At 44.5% G+C, this 19965-nt stretch overlaps 1 protein-coding gene across 2 annotated transcripts in view; it reads left to right on the forward strand.

The window, feature by feature from the left end:
* The window catches only part of ZFHX3 (zinc finger homeobox 3), a 246264-nt gene that overhangs the window by 161615 nt on the left and 64684 nt on the right, over window positions 1-19965 (forward strand). The gene's annotated exons all lie outside the window — the stretch shown is intronic.

Here is a 19965-nt window from a genome sequence, read left to right on the forward strand (position 1 = left end):
GTCTCAGGCCGAACTGGAGGACCACAGAAATCCTGGTGTGTCATGTGATGTCTTGATCCTGTTTTTTGAAGCAGTATTCTCACATAAGCAGACTTGGGAGGAGGGCAGTCAGACGCTGAAGTGAATGTTCCACTGGCTCCACAGGCCCCCAGTTCCTTTCCGTATTTTCTTGTAGCCACATGTCATCTCCCAGTCTCAGGATGGCTGCTTCATCTGAGCTCCAGGCAGGATGACGTGGGACGGTGAGAGCGCATGCGCCACCTGGAGTGTCTGTCTCCCTAAAGAGGTTTCCACAAAGCCCCGCCTACTTACTTCCTCTTACATCCCATTGGCTGGAACTTGATCACGTGACGGGCACAACAGATAAAATTTTTTGGCCAGGGGTATTGCGCCCTGAAAGAAGTGAGTGTTGTGTTTGCAAGGAAGAACAATTATTAGGAAGGCAATTAGAAGTCTCAGCCATATGTCTTTTTAAAGATGAGGAGGGGATTAAGTAAACTGTATTACGATTATGTGGTGGGAATCTGGGTAGCCATTAAGAGTAATGTTCTTGATTAATATTTAAGGATATGGAAGAAAGCTCCATAGTCTGGGAAGAAGCAAGACATAAAATCACATATAATTGTCATAGTTTCCTTTAAATATATATAAATATACTAAGGTGTTATCACTGTGGACAACTTTTATTCATGCTTTTTCTATTTTCAAGGTTTTTGATAATAGCCACTTAATGCTTTATGATCAGAAAAAAGTTGGCAAACTTTTAAGTGTAAGGAGTAGAGAACGTCGTAATTACTACGTCGTATATGAAATATACTTGATGGAAAAAATAAAATGAGTAATAAAGGGGAAAATCTATAAACATGCAGCGATAATGGAATGATGGCAAGTAGCAGTAGTGCTGTGGATTCATCAAGAACAAATCCCATCATGCTAATAAGATAAAATGAAATAATGTACGTGAATTCTCATTGAAAAACGAAATTGTGCAAATGCAAATTTATATTCTGGAGGCTCAAAACATACATCGAAAACATTCTCTGTTTTCACCAAGTATCCTTCTGAGGTTATTCAGCGGCAGTTTTTCCTGCCTTTCTGAATTGGAAACACTGGGACATGTTGAGCTTTGCAGCTGTTTATTAAACATCTGTTAGTTGTAAACACTAGTTGCTGTGAGGGAACATAAAAGAGTAGGAGAAATGACCCCAGCCTGTGGTCTTTTGGGGGGGGATGCGAGAGACACAAACATATGCTAAAGGTTAGCAGAGTTCAAGGGGATCTGTGGTAAGTCCCACATGATGTAGCAGGACAATAAATGTACTGAGCCTTCCCAAGTGTGAGGAATTCTTGGGTTGAATGATGGGGAAGCCAGAAAGAGAGGGTTAGCCTGTACTTGGAAGGACAGATGGGGAGCAGGAGATAGAGGGAGAGGACCCAGGGGTATTGAGGCAGCTCAGGAGTTTGGTCAGGGACCAATGAGCAGGCTATTCTAGATATCTTGGGCAAGGACCAAAAATTACAGTCCCATTTTCTTGTATCTTTTGAACCTAGTTTTCTCAGGTTCCCCCTCCACCTTTGAAATAGCATTGCAAGTGTGAATATCATAGATTTATTAAAAATGAATACATAAAACTTCTATTTTCCCCATAATATCATCAACAAACTTTAGAACCTAGAGAGGAATTTAAACGTGTTGAAATCAGACTAAAAGTCTAAAACAATAGGAATATATATATTGATTTCACAGCTGTTTTTGTTGAAGGGAATTGTAAGTGCTGTTAAGAGCTCTGTTTTTATTTAACATTTTCACTAATAACATGGAAACAATAAATAGTAAATGAAATTTGCATACTATCTAAAATATTTATTCATAATGTGTATAATTGCAAATACTTAAGAATAGAAAAATTATATAATTGGACTAAAGATGTTAGGAATCTTATTTTAATTTCAATTTGTTCTTTTCAAGTTTTTAAAATTTTGATACAATTTTAGACCTACGGAAAAGTAATATATTCTATGTAGTAAAATGAATTCTCATATACCTTTCCCCAGATTCTCCAAATTATAGCACTTTACCACGTTTTTTTTTTTTTTTTACAAAGTTGTCTCCCCACCTTCTGTCTTGTCTTGATACAGGATATATATACACAAATATATATGTTGTTATTTTTTCTGAACTATTTCAGAATAAGTTTCAGACACGGTGTCCCTTGATATCTAAATTGGTGTGTATTTCCTAAGAACAAAGATACTATTTTACATAACCACAGAACAGTTACCAAAATCAAAAAATTAACATTGATACAAAACTATTAGGTAATCTATAAATCTTATTCACATTTTCCCAATAATGTCATTTATATGAAATGAATATCGCAGATCACAGGTTGTATTCAGCAGTCACGTCTCCTTAATATTCTTGAATTTGGAATTGTTCCTCAGTCTTTCCTTTGTCTTTTGTGACCTTGACTTATTTGAAGAGTACAGGTCAGCTATTTTGTAGAATATACATCAATTTGGGTTTCTCAAATGTTTCCTTATGATAAGAATCAGGTTGTGTACTTTGGTAGAAATTCTAAAAAAGTAATGTGTGTTTCCTAGTGCATAATATCAGGAGGTGTGTGATATTGATTTGTCTATTTATTGATGGCACCAATTTTAGTCAAGTAGTTATAGTGGCTCCTTCTAGGGTTATCCTTTGTAAAGTTACTATTTTTCCTTTTGTAATTAATGGGAATCTAGTGAAAAGATACTTTGAAATGATGTCATAAGGAATTGAATTTTTAAGTGAGATTATTTCAGAAAAATAAAAGCTAATTAAAATTAATAGGGAGAAATATTTGGCAAATGAAAGTGGTGGTCGTTAAGGTTTATTTTTAGTCGTACACCACACACCAGTTTTCTAGGTGATCAGGAAATTCAGCAGGCCAGAATATCAAAAGACTGGAAAGAATTTTCCAAATTGTCACTGATCGCTGATGACGCAAGTAAGGAAAGGTGAATTTGGGAATTGGGCAAAGAAACTAATACAGTATCAGAAGGAAGATCAGGTGTCAGGTTGGCCAGAATGTGAAAGTTAGGGTTATGAAAGTATTGTGAAAAAGTTAGTATTATGAAAGTTAGTATTATACTTTCATAGTATTATGGAAGTTAGTATTATGAAATTGTAGTTTATTTCTATCTCCTTTATTTAAGAAAAAAACCCCTTTAGTTCTTGTAAGCATGTTCCATTCTAGGTGAGGCTCTGGCTGGCAGGCCCTTGGTAGGTACGGATGGGTTGGTAACTGTGCGAGGGCTCAGAAGGGAACGTGGGAGCCCTGGGTCCCAGCTCCCTGTTCAGTGATTTTAATTCTGTCTCCTTAATATTTTTAATGCAAGACCTGGCAATAGCATTTGATTAATTTTCCATTTTCTCTACTAAATCTGATAAAAATTTTAGGTCCTTATTCTTCTCCCCTGTCTCTGGAGAAAAGGAAGGAGAACATAGGCCTTGGTCCTGGGATGGCTCAGAAGGTATAGTCTCAGGGTAAACTCACAGCTGTAGGACACGGTGTGCATTGAGGGGGGTAAGGGTAGGCCTCTAACCCTCGCTAGCGAGAGGCAATGAAATAAAATGTAACGTTTGTACCGTCACAATATCCTGAAATTTAAATATATATATATATGTATATATACATGTATATATTTCTTGGGAAGAAAATATTTTATGACAATAAAAAAATTAGAAAAAAAAAAAGGTATAGTCTCACATTCACCTTTTACCCTGTTCTCTTACTTGGTTTTTGGAAATACAACCTTCTGATTTTTCTTCTTGCATCAAATCATTGTCAGCCTTTTCTCCTGTCCCTTCTTACAATTCCATCCAAGCCCCATTGTTAACCTTCTTCCTTTCTGGACGTGATCACTCCTCCTTTCACATTCGAGGCTGTGCGTGCAGTAGGACCATTTCTCCTGACTCCTTGGGTGAACAGAGGCCTATTGAGCCAGCTGCAGTGAGACGTGTTCTGTGCCTGAGGAGTCCCACTGTCTGAAGGTAAAAGATTCCTAAAGACACCATTGACGTGAAAACTGCTGACAGGCCAGTGTGTAAATGTCACTCGAATGTTGCCTGCTGCCAAAATAGAGAGTGTGGACAGGTGGAGGGGCCAGAAGTAAGATCTGAGTGGCGCCAAGGATTTCCCTCCCTGGGGAGCCCTGAAATGCTGAGACCTAACAAAGTCACAAGCCCTCTCCTCGTTTTAGGGGTTAGAATTAACACCCTCCCACACACACCCCCGCCCCATGGAAGATGGAAGGATTGGAAGGGAAGCTCATAGAAGATGAAAGATAAAGGAGGGTCTGGGTGAGTGGAATGGGGATGGTGACAGTGAGACACTTAGTACCACTTAGGTGGTTCCTTCTGCGGGAAGTGGGGGGAGAGGAGCTAAGGACGACTGCAGGGTGCGGTTCAGGCCCCGGATGGGTGCTGATACTCTGGTGGAAGAGAACGAGATAAGGGGCAGCTATGGGTGAGAACAGAGGGTGACAAGGATGTTATCATTGAAGCCACATGGACTACCATCATTCCACACTTTTCTAAAGGAATATAGTGTTTAATTTGCGCCACAGAGTCTTGCACATAATTATAATTATGTACTGTTTACCTCATATTATTCCAAAAAGATCTCACAGCCTTGTTTGATTATTTAATATCTGCTTATTATTCATCCCTGAAACTCTGAATCTCTGTGGAGCAGGCATCACGTCTTACACTACTTCTGTACCACCTAGTCCAGAATCCGTCCCATCGGTCAGCGGCTTAGTCACTGGGTGCCAGCTTGCCGGATCCTGTTCCTCAGTGGGTCCGGATCCTGTTCCTCAGTGGGTCCTGATCCTGCCCTGTCCCATACGTTGACTTTGGTGTGTCTCTGTTATTGTTGTTGTATCCTTTCTACCTCCCGAAACATTCACTCCTTTTCAGTGACTCGTGAGAACTAGCCGGAAAAACCAACAAAACAGGTTTGTGCTGTAACCAGAGGCATCATCCGTAGAATAAAACTGTCACCTGAAGAAAAGAGTAGGCCAGGCAGAGGGGGTGCATGCCTCAAATCATAGCACTCTGGAAGGTCAGGGCAGGAGGACCACGTGAACTCAGGAGTTTGAGACCAGCCTGAGCAAGAGTAAGATCCTGTGTCTACTACACATAGAAAAAAATTAGCTGGGCATGGTGGCACGTACCTGTAGTCCCAGCTACTCTGGAGGCTGAGGCAGGAGGATCACTGGAGCCCAGGAGTGAGCTATGATGATGTCACTGCACTCTGGCCCAGGTGACAGGGCGAGACTCTGTCTCAGAGGAAAAAAAAAAAAAGAGTACCTGGGCACACACGGTGTCACTTCTTTTTTGGTTTCTGGAAAAGACTCTACTCTCTCTGGGTCTGCCGCTTTTCACCTTGGCCAGGAATTTGATAGGGAATGACTTAATGAGCAAAAACAGATGATCCAAATAAATAAATGTGAATTACAAGTTTAAACCAGTATCAACAATAAATAGAAGAGTTTAACTACACATAGGCTCCAGAGGGCACTAGCTCATAGGATTACGACGTTGCTCCTTGCAGCCTTTGCTTTTTGGCACCTTGTGTCTTCTGAAAGGGTGTTTCGTGGGTCTCTTCGTCCTTTCAGATAAAAGAGACACACATTTAAGAAATAATCCTTGTCTTCCTGCTCAGGATTAGACAGAATGTCTTTCTGCATTTCATCAAGTGCACATTTCCAGTGTTCTGTTGTCTGAGTGATGCTCTTCTAGCATTTTCCTTACCCTGCTTAAAAAGTGCTTGTTTTTCTAAATTCGTTTTAACTTCTCAGGGTAATCACATAATACGCTGCACTGCCGTGGTCGAGCATATGTGGAGTAGATTAAAGGTGAGCCTCACAGTGGGGTCCTGGACGGCAGGTTCCTGATGCGCTGGGGGCTGGGGGCTGGGGCTGAGTGTGCCGAGCAGACGTGCTAGCTTGGTGTCACTTGACAGGGGACCCTCTGGTGCACTTTTGTTCAGCTCCAGGTGGGAGACATTCATGCCAATGAGGTGCTTTCTTTTTTTTTTTTTTTTTTGAGACAGAGTCTCGCTTTGTTGCCCAGGCTAGAGTGAGTGCCGTGGCGTCAGCCTAGCTCACAGCAACCTCAAACTCCTGGGCTCGAGTGATCCTTCTGCCTCAGCCTCCCGGGTAGCTGGGACTACAGGCATGCGCCACCATGCCCGGCTAATTTTTTTTTTTTTTATATATATATCAGTTGGCCAATTAATTTCTTTCTATTTATAGTAGAGACGGGGTCTCGCTCTTGCTCAGGCTGGTTTTGAACTCCTGACCTTGAGCAGTCCGCCCGCCTCGGCCTCCCAAGAGCTAGGATTACAGGCATGAGCCACAGCACCCGGCCAATGAGGTGCTTTCTTAATTGCTTTATCAGCTGTTCCCTCTCCAAAATGAGAAAACCAGTGTGTGTTTATTATTTTAAAATTGCACTGTGTATGTAGGGGGTGGCCCATAAGGATGAGACTTCCCTTTCGCCCCCAAAAATGACTGTCCGTATTTTGCAGAACTTCCTTCCAGAAAGACCCTTCTTTAGGGAATCTGGGTATTTGCTGCTTATCTTGCTGTTCCCAGGTCATTTTCCGGCTCCAGGTGAAGCTAGAACTGCAGGTTGGTAGGTTTGTGCCTGTGTAGACAGGATTGGTCCCATAAAAAAGGTGTCACTCCTGTGCAATGACTGTGTTCAGAGGTGAAAATGCTTGGAATCACCTCCGGGCTAGAGTGAAAGGGCCGGTGAGTATGTTCAGACATCCGGCCCCAGCCCAGCCCCATCGCACGTCCTTTGTCATCTGCTCAGCTCTGAGGATGCCCTTCGGTGGTCCCTTCCTCTCGCACCCAGTGAACGTTAAGAGCTTTTGGATGAGACCTGGTTATGAGAGCTTTCAAAAGTCACATAGGAGTTTAGATCCCAGCTTTTCTGAGCTCAGTGACCTCGGTCAAGTTCCATCATTCAAGGATTCTTGACTTTTTCAGGCAATCTGATGAAAGAAATGATCCCTCACCGCAGAAAAATATGCATATCCATGAAATGTTTCGCATGTTTCAGGGACTCCCAAACAGCACACCTCTAAAGTCTCGGTCCTCTCACCTGGAAACAGGGTTGCGGATACACCTGTGGGGGTCTACCTTATAAATCCTCATGTGACAGTTAAGTGAGAACCATACAGAAAAGTGTCATCATACCGAGTATGGAGCCTGGCATGGCGTGGACACTTGTCCTTTCTTTCCGACCCTCCCTCTCTTGGTCCCGTTCTCACTCTGCGCCTCTGCCAAGGGAGAAAAATGAGTGCCATTTCATTTTTGAGTCATTTGTTAGGACACAGCCCCGCCAGATTTTCATTTCATTTGTCCACAGTGATTTTTTTGTTTCACTTTTTCTCTCCTTGCACTTTGGGCATCTCAGGGCCACATCGCATTATCTTTCTGGTCGGCAACTTCAGTGCACCCATTTCCTTCCTGGGGGAGGAGTATGGGTGTGCTGAGCTCAGAGAAGCCCTGGGTCTCCCTCTCCCACTTGCGGCAGTCCTGGTGGCATGCAGAGTCTTCAGCATGGCATTTCCTTCACCCTCGAGGGCAAGGGGAACCCTACTTCAGAGTTGATCGATCAAAGGACCATGAGTGGCATCACCATGTCCTTGGCCTGCAGGGCCTACAGCCCCACAGAGGGCTGCTCTGCAGATACTGGGGCTTTGGTCCAAGGTAGAATGGGGAGGACCCAGCCCTGGCTTCGTTGTGGATTGGAGGTGAGCCTGAGCACATCCAGCCCATAATCTGCCTTATTGGCCTGTCACGGGTAATGGGAGATCCTCCCCAGTTCAGTAGCAAAAAATCTGCTTTTCCTGTTCCTCTGCCTTCCCCATAGACTGCGTGTCTTGACTCCTACCTTGGGTTGACACGTTGGGTGGGGACAAGGTCCAGGTTCATTCTTGGAGCCCCCTAGAAAAAGAGCCAAGTACTGATGTTAACAAATGGTTGTCACAGCCCAGGCACCTGATGTGGCTCAGCACAGAGCCACCGTCAAGGTGAGACTCATCTGCAGCACTCACAGGCCACCTTGGAACTAAGTGGGCTTGTTTGTACAAGAGGGGCTCGCCTGGGTTACTGGGGTGGGACCTCAGAGCCATCTTTTCCCCATTGGCCTGGTCCCCTCTGGCCTGCCAGTTTCTCACCTGGGTCCTCAGTCTTATCAATTGATATCACCTCTACCTGGGCACATGGCAGTCACCCACAAATACTTATTCGTGGGATTCCTTCAAGTCACAGGTTTGTTTCAAGAATGTGAAAGCTTCTCTCTTAGGTTCTTACGCTAATGTTTCATCTTCTTTTTAAAATAATTCATTAAGGTAGCTCAGCTGGCTGTTACTAGTCTGTGGGTAGGAGGGAGGCAGAATCTACTTTTTAAAATACTCTCATGGGTAGGAAAATGTTTGCCTCAGCTAACACCTGCTCAGGCTCTCCTTGTTGGAAATGCACAAGCCTACATTTATCTGTGTCCTCCAGGATTCCAGGAGGGTCTGTCATTTCTCAGTTGACATCATCATGACTCATAAATTGAACACCACTTCCATTGGATTGCCGTGGGTTCCATCTTCAAAACTCTAGCATCTGGATGTTTCCAAATAGCCTGCCATGTGGATGATTGATGGCCTTCATTCTTGGCTGGATTTTGACTTAGGCCACCGCTGTTGGGACTGGAATTGGTGGTCCTGTCGTATACCACCAGTGTGACTCAGAATGTTGGTGCCATGCGGTGAGGCCCAGGGCCATGGGCTACCTGAAGTCAGCTGCCTCTCTGCCAGTGCTATTTGGTATTGCATTCAGAGGTTTCTAGAAAGATTCCAAAGCTTTATGTGTGTGTCTTTTGATACATGACGCTCTGTTTTCAAGATATAATGGTTAAAGTGTCTGAGTGGCCTGAGATACATTTATATTCTCCTAAGATGGCAAATGAACATCCTCTCAGGACTACATACAAATACAAGGGAGTGTGATACTTCGAGCTGCTACTGAATGATTGATGTGGTCATGTTTGTACGTGTGGCTGTGTGTTTTCTAATGTGTATTTAATGAAGCTTCCCATGTGCCAGGCATCTTCAAAGCCCTGGGGACACGGTGGTAATTGTGGGTGGCCAGGCCCCAGCTTTTCCTGGAGCTTACATTCTAGAGGGGCTTATGGGTGGTAAAGAAAAAGAAAAATATCTGTTAGACAATGAATTAAAACCAAATATAAGAATATTTGACTAGTGGCTGACTGGGTGCCTATTGTAGAGGGATAGTCAAGGAAGGAAGTTTAAAACACAACTTCCGTGGCTGGGTGGGGTGACTCACGCCTGTAATCCTAGCACTTTGGGAGGCTGAGGCTGGAGGATTGCTTGAGGCCAGGAATTCAAGACCAGCCTGAGCAAGAGTGAGAACCTGTCTCTACGAAAAGAAAAATAAGCCAGGCATGGTGACACTTGCTGGTAGTCCCAGCTGCTGGGAAGCTGAGGCAGGAGGATCGCTTGAGCCTGGGAGTTTAGGTTGCTGTGAGCTGTGATGATGCCACTGGACCTGGGACACAGAGCGAGATCCTGTCTCAAAGAAAAGACAAAAACCAATTTTTTTGTTGGACAATTTGAAACACATATGTAAGAAAATTGGATGAAAGACCCCCTGAACCCTTCACCCCTGCTCAGCAGATATCAACCCTCAGCTAGCCATGTTCTATATATACCTCCCACCCCTTGGTTTCTAACTACTAAATTATTTTGCAACTCATCCCAGGTATAACATTTTATCCATAAGTATTTGTATCTCTTTTTGAATATGACTTACCGTATCATTATCAGACCCCTAAAACTTATAAATGCATCGAACACTAAGTCAGTGTTCAGGATTCCCTGGAACATGGGTTTTTAAATAGTTGATTTGTTTAAATTCAGGCGCAGACATGGCCTTCACATTGCTATGGATTGATACGTCTCTAAAGTCTTTATCTCTGTGTTTCTCTTCTTTCTTTTCCCTTTCCCTGCAATTTTTGTTGAAGAAACTGAATCACACATCATATAGAATTCTCTGCAGTCTGGATTTTGATGGCTGCAGCCCCATGATGTTGTTTAACATGTTCTTCTGTCCCCTGGAGCTGGTAGTCACATCTAGATATTTGATCTGATTGAAGGTCAGTCTTGCTTTTTCTCCATGGCTGCTTGTGTGAAAATGTGTCTTGCCATGAGACACATAAAGTCTTGTTGACTCTTCTGTGATGTTAGCAGCCATTAATGATCGTTGTCTAAATGTCCTATTTCATTTGGAGTTAGCAAAATGCTGATATTCTCATTCTGTCATTCCTTCATTTATTAGCTGGGCTGCTCCTATCAAGGGAAAGTTTTTGTCATTAGTTATTTGGTTACCATGAATACTGCAAATGCAGGTTGAGTGCTCGGTCCATTGCCTTTGTTTAAGATGGTGACATTTAGGCTATGACCTAAATAGGCTATGACCTGACTTGACTGTGTGAAGAAGGAAAGGAACACTGCAGGCTGAAGGCCTGACTCATTTAAAGGCCCTGGGGCAGAAGGAAGGGCAAGTGTAGTTGGCACGTTCCCACGGAGAGGGGCACTGACCACTAGACCCACCTTTGTAATCAGGTCCATGAATTTGGGGTTTCAGTGTTATAGGAAACCCCTGGAGAGGTTCAGAAGTGGTGACATGATTGGACATACCTTTAGGTTGCATAGTATATGATGTGTTACACGTTCCTCTCCTCACAGAGCTCACAGTCTCAGGGAGTGAAGGACACAAATTTAAACTGAAAATTATAATTCCGTGTATTATGTGAAATCTTAAAAATACCCTGTTGGACTTTATGGTTCCTGCATCTTTTGCATCTTGATGACATCACCTTTTCCAGTAGGATTGTTCTTTGATGTATTTTTCTAGTACTCTCTCTGCCAGACTTTGAGGAGTAACCTGAGCTCCAAGTAGAGCTTGTCCTTCGGGGGGCTGCACCCAAAACAGGGTGGCCTATCTGCTCGGGGGACCTGTCTCTCTGTGTGAGGGGTCAGGTTCTCCCTGCCCTGTTACTAATGTGAGAGTTCCCACCAAATGCTTAGAGGAGGGGTCTCATGCCCCGTTATCCTTGCTAATAATATCCTATAGAGAGAGATTTAAATACACAGGAGGAGGGCATGCCACACAACAGTCTGCAACGGGACAGCTCTGTGGCTGCAGGGGACAGGAGACCCCAAGCACTTCCAGGAGGACAGTGTAGACATATATATTGTGTCTGCCAGCTGGATGGTAGGTTAGCAGGTCATCTGGATGGGAAAGGGAAGGTGCAGGAAGAAACCATTAACACGACCTGCTGTTGGCCAGGTAGGGGAAGAGGAAGAAAGATGGTGGCAAGTGGTGTTTGTAACTTGGGGAAACCCTAAGAGGCTGTAAAGACAACTTAGTGCACACACAAAAAATGTATACTTTTTAGTTGTTAGGCAAGGGATGAATTTTCGAGAGAGGTCAGAGGAACAGCCAGGCTTTCACAAGGATCCAGAAAGGAAGGGATCTACCTTTCTGGGATTGAAAGTTAAGCCACATCCTGCCCTTGGTGTGATGTGTCTTGTGAGGGTGGCAGCTCCAAAGGTGACTTAAAAGTTTATGAATTTCGAAGGAGGCTCAGAGGAAAAGGGAGAGGAGGGGAGTGGGCAGTGGTTGATGGTTGTGAAATATATGCATTTGCAGCTGTGTGTGGGAAAACGGAGCCATTCCAAACCGCACCTGCTGAAACAGGAGGGGGTGTCTGCGGCACCAGTCCAGACCCGCTTCTCCAGGGGGACCTGCGGCCACGGGCTCCATGTTCTGCTGCCCGTTCCAAGTAGAAAGTAGGTTTTCTAGATGGAAATCTGAATCTGGTAAAAATAATGGGTGACAAGACAAGTGTTGTTTATTTAAGGATGGAACGCGGAGCGGGAGGACGGGGCTGGAACGGGGGGGGGGGGGGGATGAAATGCTTCAGCTGCCGGAGGACGAGGTTCTTCCCAGCTGCGAGGAGTCCCAGGCGCCCGGCACGTGGAGGGGCACAGGGATGAGAACTCGCCACCCCTTCGGAAATGCCCAGATTAGGTCCTTTAAAATGAGCTTTGTCCCTCCTGGTTGTTTGTCATGCATTTCTATAAACTGGCCTCTTGTGGCCTGGGAGCTTCTCTTATTAATACCACCAGGGTCCTCCCCGTGGAACTCACCTGACTTCAGGAATATGAGCCAGAGGTGGCTGCCACCAAACTGTATTTTGTCTGCCCAGCATATTGGCCTGTTGTTGCTTAGCTGGCTTCTCTTTGTAGATGCAGACTGAGGAATGGTCTCAGTAAAACTCATTCCTGCCCTGAAATTTTCCTGAATTCTAGTGAGGACAGTGAGCTTTAGCCGATGGTTCCTTCTGTTGTAATTTACACAAAGTTAAAGCTGTATTTCAAATTCTCTAATGTCTTCATTCGCCTTTGTGGGAGACAGAAAAAAGCAGAGCCTTGCAAACGGACGTCTGCGTTTCCAAGTCTGGAATCTCTTCCAGACATCCAGAGATTTCCACTACGGCTCTAAAAGAAATTGGGAGAAGGAAGCTGAGGTGGGGTTTTCTTTCTTACCCCCATGTGGCCTCCCTGTGACGATAATGGTTGTCATAGAAATCCACACCCACAGGCAGCCCTTTGCCCCATTTCCACCCACCGAGAATGGAATCCAGAGAACTTTCCTGCCTCCTGGACATGGAGAGAATGGCTGAGCTGGTGACGGGGGAAAATAAAGAGGATTGGCCCAGCTCTTTGTTTATCTGGGCTGGATGTTTCTGGAGAGAGTAAGTCAGCCTTGTCTTTTTGGGTAGAAATGCCAGGTCTGTGGATTGCTTTAAAAAAAAAAAAGAAAAACAACTTGACGATGAAAGTTCTGATTTCCTTTTGGAAGCATGAAATGATGTTTTCTGGTCAGAGGAGTCCAGTCAACGTGGGAAGGGCTTTCCGAGGCCCAGACAGGAGCCAGAGGGCAGAGGGTGTGAAGGGAGCTTAGCCTGGGGACACCCCTGTGTGGGCCGGCCCAGCCCATCCACCAGCTCAGTGACTCAGACCTGAGTGTGAGAAGCAGGCGGAAGCTGCAGTGGAGCTGGTTCTAGATGAGCCGTCTGCAACTGCCATGTTTGGGTTGGCCTGAAGCTGAACAGGAGGCCCGGCCAGCTTTCCGGAAGGGAGGCCAGCCCCACCGCGGCCGGCCAGCAGGGCCTGGGGCTCTGCCGTCCGTGTCACCCAGGTTGCGGCAGCTCATGCCTAAGTGGGGCAGCCAGGTCCGCATCTCTTCTCCCCTCTGCGCAAATTGGAAATGACTAACCTTGCCATATTTAGTGCAGCACTCACGGCTGCTCGCCTCCAAGGGGTAATCATGCAGGCATAAATTCGGAAAGTTGCTAAGCTATGAGCAGTCTTATGAGCATTAAAAGTGTCCTCTTTGCCAGAAAGGTCATTCATAACTTGGCTACCCCGCTGATGTACAGTCAGTGATATTGATTGATTAATGTATAAAAGCACCAGATCCATTTGCTTCTATGAAAGAGAATAAAGTGCAGGCGACTCTCTCTCTCTATTTTCACCTCATCCTTTTGTTTGGAGGACATTTTTCCCCCCTCTTTTTGTTTTGCTGGCTATGTTTAAGGGGGTTACAAAAAGCCAGTTTCTGCCAAGTAATGTGTTCACAAAGGGAACATTGATTCACATCAGTGTCGCTTGAATTACCCTTCAAGGTTTGCCAAGGAGTTGCTCTTATATTAACCTTCTGTTCGTGAAGGAAGAAATAAATAAGTCATAAAGTCAGCTTCGTTGCTTTGGATTCAGTTTGGGGCTTGATCTAAAATAATTTCTTCCATGGCTAATTGTGGTGAAAGGGGTTGACCAGCGAGTTCCCTGTTACTTTTGGGGGGAATGGGACAATAGGGGGGGTGGGGGCAGCACCGAGCGAAGCAGGCCCACCCCTTGCCGCCGGAGCCCCCCTGGGCACCAGATGAGGGAACAGAGAGCTGAATTTACTTCCAGGGCAGAGATTAGTTCTAATTGGCTACCCAGCTTTGCAGGCCAGAGAGCTGTAGTCCCCTCTGCTGCTTTCCTGCTCTGGCAGTTCACACAATCAGGTGATGCAAACGGCAAGAAAACCCTCCCTTTGTCTGGGAGATGAAGGATTTGGATGTGCAGGGAACTTTGCTTTTCAGCACCAATGGCATGAATTAGTTATACAATCTTCAGAGTCATCCTTATATTTCCCAGTTCTTTGCAAACCTAGCAGGGAAGTAGCCTGAAGTTGGGGAAAAGTAACTCCTCTGCTTTTGTAAACTTCAGATTAAGTTTGGTTTAGTTGTTTGTTTTGATTTTAAAAAAATTTTTTTCCCATTATTTAAGTAGTCTGAGTCTTCCTGTTACTGAAAAAACCCAAATGGGATTGGTGCTCTGTGAAACCTAAAGCATGTTGATTGCCCTGTGAGTTGATGAGCCTTGGGTCTAGTATAGACTAGAGCATCTTGACAGCTAGTGAGCTCTGTTTCTAAGGTTGTCTTTCAGTGACTTGATCTGAAATGCCCAGGAAGATGCCTGGTGCTAGGTATGTATGAGGCCATTGGTGCGTATCAGCTGGCCAGCCATCCTGGACTCCTCATCATGTGACATCTTGGAAGGATTCCAGGCAGGCTAGGAAGCCAGGGGAACGTGGAATTGTGGAACACTCCCTGGAGATGCAATCTGAAGCATCACCTGCAGGTGTCAGTGTGGAATCCTTCTTACTGGCTGCCCCAGGGGCACAATGGCCTTGCCTTTTGAGGGTCTGTGTACTTTTAATGAGAGCTGTGGAGTAAAAACTGGTCAGTCTTCTTGTCTGTTTTGTAAGCCAGGCCCCACTTCACTTATTGAAGTCTATTTTATAGAGGCTAAAGATGGCCCATTGGTGCAACACAATTGAGCAGAAGGTGGCCACCTTCTTTCTAGGGATAGAGAAGAACCAATTTCACATCAGTTTGCAGCTCTTGAATATGAGCGCAGTGGTGGCTGGGCGCCACAGGAGTTTTCCCCGTGCTTAGGAAGATTAGACATCTAAGTCTCCCCTAGGAATCTAAGCTCTTGGATCCACACATACACCTTCTGTCTGCCCTGGGCGGCCACCACCTAGGTGGTAAAAAGCAGCAGGTGAAAAAGTACATTGCTTTTTTTTTCCCTTCCAGAGGTGGTTTGGGAGTTTGAAGGTATCTAAGCTCCTGTGAATCCCTGTCAGTTAAAAGAGGTGCAGAGTAAGCGAGCTGCACCTGGCCTGTGCTTTGCCGGAGAAGCAGCCCTTCACTGGGGAGCCCCGGAAGCCTCCCGCGCAGCCCCCCACGTTTTGCATGACACTTTGAATAATCTCTTCTGTTCAGCCCCGAGTAGTACAGTGTTACCGATAGCTTGTGGTCTGACCACGTATGTGCTCATGTCAGTCTCATTCTCCTTTGTCCTAGAACATGACAGGGGAACTACAGACAGACAGGTACAGCATCTAGCTTTACACGTCGCTGTGTCATCAGTTTCTTTTCCTCCATAGCAGCCAGAGCTCTAAATGCTCATTGCTAAGCTAACCCCAAGGCGCTGGTGAAGTGTTGGACCAGACAGGGAGCCAAACTAACTTTATGTAATTGTTTAATTAAAACCTTGGTTTTCTAATTGCAGTCTAAACACAAGCGCCTTTTGTTGATGAAAGGCAACCTCTGTGCTTGGTGTTCTCGTGCGCAGCGTTTCTCTTCCATTTTTTTCCAACTTGAAAGTCAACATTTATGTTCCCTCCGTGGGGAAGGTGGCAGGTGGCATTTCTTGCCATTGGGGGAGATGTTCCACAATTCCTTTTGTCAGTCCTTGTCTCAGCAACTTTATCTAGGCTGCAGTTGCCTTTCTGATTTCACATCGCAATGAATCAAATTTGTAAGACCATTCACCTGATGGAATAATCAGAAAGCCAGAGAATATCTCCCTTGTTTCTCCGGCGTAAGCATTCTTTTCCATATTCCTGGTGTAGGCATTGAAACAGATATATGTTAATGTTTGCTTTTTAAAGGGGAAGCCTTCCCTTGATTTCCAGATGAACCTTGGAACCTCCTCGCACCCCCTCCGCCACTGAGGGGATAGGAGCTGGCTCAGAGGATATACTGAGGATGAATCCATTTTCTTTCCTCTGTCTCTGTAGAATAAATTAGAATTTGCCTGATTTAATAAAATGGCTTCGTCTCCCTGCCATCTTTTCCATCTCCAGAGTATTTCTTCCTTAGTGGTCTGCTCTTCTATAATGGATCTCAGCTCCGTATCTCCTTAGTACAGGCTGGTGGCTTCGCATGTAACGTGTGCACTCGCGTGCTCAGGCACCCACGGGTTCATAAGTGTGCACACGCCACACTGTTTGGGGGATCCTCATGGCTGAAGGTGTGGAAATTTGTCACCAGATCTCATTTTCCCCATTGTCAGGCGTGATGGTTGTAATTGATGGAGAAGTTGGTGCAATTTGCCATCCGTCTGCCATTAACCCGGCCTCCTGGAGTTGATGTGACCACAATGTGGAATATATTTTGGGAGGGAATGGGGAGAGGTTGAAGATGGGGAATTGCAGCATAAATCCTCTCAATCTGCCCTAGACCTTTTCCTATTTAATTGGAACATATTTATCTCTGTATGGTGGAGTATTTTGTTGTCTGCCCATTGCCCTCAGACGGGCTAATTTGAGTTTGTTGTTTGAATTCGGAATGGTTTTTCCATTTGGACATCCCCTTACCCCAAATTTGTGTTTTAATTTCTATCTCCTAGGTTGATATTTTTTTCTCTCTCTCTCTCTTTCCATTCTGACACTAATTATGCCAGCTGCATTGGGAGTGCTCACTGCTGGGAGGTACCCAGCTAAGTGTTAAGAATGGTTTTAAAAACAGGCTGAACTCTTTCTTAATGAGGCTCAATCGGGCTCTCCTCCGGGTGGTTTTGTTTTGCTGATCTGTCAGTTTTTCAAGGATTTAATTGCACTTTTTTCATATTAGTCTTTGAAATTGGCCTATACAATCTTGCTATAAAATACATTTTAAAAAAGGCAAAAAGTTAGTAGTTTTTGTCCGCTCCCCCCCTTATTGTTTGAGAATTTTTCCTTTTGGATTTCATCTCTCCAAGACCATCTTCTGTCAGTCATCTTGGGACCCAGCAATAATGAAGAGCCCAGAATGGGAGGGGCGGGAGTCTTGGAGAGAGCCTGGATCTGTAGGTCTCTGAGGCAGTTTGCCCAGTTTCTGAGGCTTCCATTTTTAGGGCTTCAATAGTGCAGCTTGGCTTATGTCTCCTCTTCCGGCTTTGCTCTTGATCGAGGGCAGGGAGAGACTCTTGCACGACTGAAGTTTCTTTAGGCATGGAAGTGACAGATTCCATCAAGTGGTGCCAGCCCAGCTAACCAGCATCTCGAGTTCTCAGACACAGGAGGCAAAGCGAAAGAGAGTCCAGAATCCAGAAGGCAGAAGTTGTCAGGGAGGGGAGGGAGAGAAGCAAGGCCTTATCCTTTATGCCATTATCTCTATGGCGTAGAAAACATGCTTGGAGCAATCAGCATGAAATTCTTAATTGCTTCGCTTACTTCTGCTCTCCTCATGGGACAGATTGTGCAAACGCCGGAGCTGCCAGGACCCTCATGTTAGCACACTGTCCCCGCTGCACACACTATTTTTAACTAGTGCTTTGTTTTGCAAAGATGCACAAAGCTTTTTCTTTTCTTTCTTTTCCCCTTCCCGAGGATGCTAATAAACAGCAGAGGCAATAAAGAGCTGCTCGAGCCACCTTGACAGCAGCCACACTTTATTAGGCTGAGCACCTAGCGCTGTCCCACTGCCGCCCTGCCTTCTGCTTCTCTTTGGATTTTCTTCATTCCCTCCTCTTCAGCGTGAGTTTGGCTTTTTTTTTTGCCTCTGAATTTATCCTGTGAACACACCAACTTTCCTTTCCCCCTATCCGCACTCTCCTTGGTCTGATTTGCATCCTTCTACTCCCCTCTCTTCTGATGTGTATCTTCCTCTTTGAGGTTTCCAGTCCCCTCTCATGAGAATGTAAAATCCAAGAACCAGATCTTGGAGATTTCAAAATAAAATAAAAGTAAACTCTGCTTAAAAAACACTTTAGCAGGAAAGCCAGGCTAATTGTAAATCAATGGGTCTTAAAATGCAGCATCGATCTCCAGTTAGAAGTTTGAAGGGGAAAGCAGTAATTACTGCACCAGAAGGTAGTTTTTCCTCTTAGTAAGTTCTGGGCAGAAAGAAGGCTCATTAGGGCAGCACTTCGGAATCTGAGTAATTAGTTTAAAAAGTACTTTTGTGGTGTTATTCCCTTGGCTGGAAATTATTGGAGTCTTCACAGATTTATAGCTCAATTCTGATAAGATTTGATTTATTATTGTGTTTGGTGTGGAAGAACCTTGATACATAATCAGCCAGGGGAAGATTCAGGGAAGCGTGTATCAGAGTCTCGGGAATGAGGAGTCTTTTAAGGGTGGGTGGGGCTTGATTCTTTAACGGTTCCTGCCATGGATAGTATTGAACATGGCCAACTTGGAACCCCCTCATGGCAGCCCTGTTAGACCACCCAAGGCCAGCCTGGTCATCCCTCAGGTGAGCAAACAGTCAAAGAGGTGATTTTCTTGTCCAAGCACACGTCGATGTGATGGTTCAGTGACAAAACTAGATGTAACGCAGCCATCTTACGTTATGCAAAGTGGATCTACTGGAGGGTAAGTTCCATGAGGGCAGGAATGTGACCTTGTCGTCCACTTGGATTCGCAATGGCTGGAACCTAGTAGGCAGGAACTCACAGATGTGTTTAACTAATGGCTTAGTGAATAAATTAGACAACTGTTCTGGAGAGAGAGCTTCTAAGGTCTTGTCTTTGGGGGAGAAAAACCACCGTGGGAGCTTTCTGTCTGGTTAGATTATCAAAGCAAGGACAACTGCTACTCTGAGCATTTTCCGCATTGCACAGAAAGCAGGCGGCCCTTTCTGGGACTTCGTTTTGCTTCCATGGTAAGCCATCAAGAGATCATTCTCTTTCCTCATTTTTTATTGAAAAGAAAATAATACAGCATAAAGCAATACTTTCAAGTCAACCACCGTTGCACAGCTATCTCCATTTTGGCACATTATCCTTCCCATGACTGTGTAGTACTCATAGCCGGTTAAATGTATATGAGAATGTTTTGTGAACTTAGAGCTGTGAGGTTTTTTAAGTTCTTACTAGAAACTTTAAGTTATCTTTGTTGTTTCTCAAGGGAGGCTCTCCAAAGAGTGCACTCCACTTTTAATCTATGCATCAGGTAGAACAGGGGTTTGTAAAGTTTTATTAGTGGAGCCCTCTTTTCAAAAAAAAATGAAATATAATTTGAACCCAGTGTATAAACAGTGTTTTACAAGACTTGATAACTACAGTTATTTTAGGAGTTCAGATTTGTTAATGGTTACTTATTAAGTCAAAAAATGAGAACAAAGCCAAGTTGATCACCATTTTGATCACAAGTAAGAGTTATAGAAAGTAGTTAAATGGTATCAGCTAAGTTTCTGTTTTGTTTATGTATTTTGTTTTGGTCCATTATTGTATAAATCCTCATTCCCACAGTAGTTCCAAATAGTATTGGTTTTTAGTAGCCTGCCTTATAATCTCAGAAGAGTCTTCAATTAAGTGGAAATGGCAGAAGTATTATGCCAAGGCCCACACAAAAACGAGTTAACTTGGCCATGCGACTAGTTCGCCTAGCCTCCAGGGTGTTAGATTTTGGCAGATACCCATTTGAGTATGCTTTATTATTAGAGCCTTTGAAATGAAATTGGAATCCGAATTTGCACAATCCCTGCGGTATTTTGGGTTT

The sequence above is a fragment of the Microcebus murinus genome, chromosome 20, assembly GCF_040939455.1.
Source record: "Microcebus murinus isolate Inina chromosome 20, M.murinus_Inina_mat1.0, whole genome shotgun sequence".
Lineage (NCBI taxonomy): Eukaryota > Metazoa > Chordata > Mammalia > Primates > Cheirogaleidae > Microcebus > Microcebus murinus.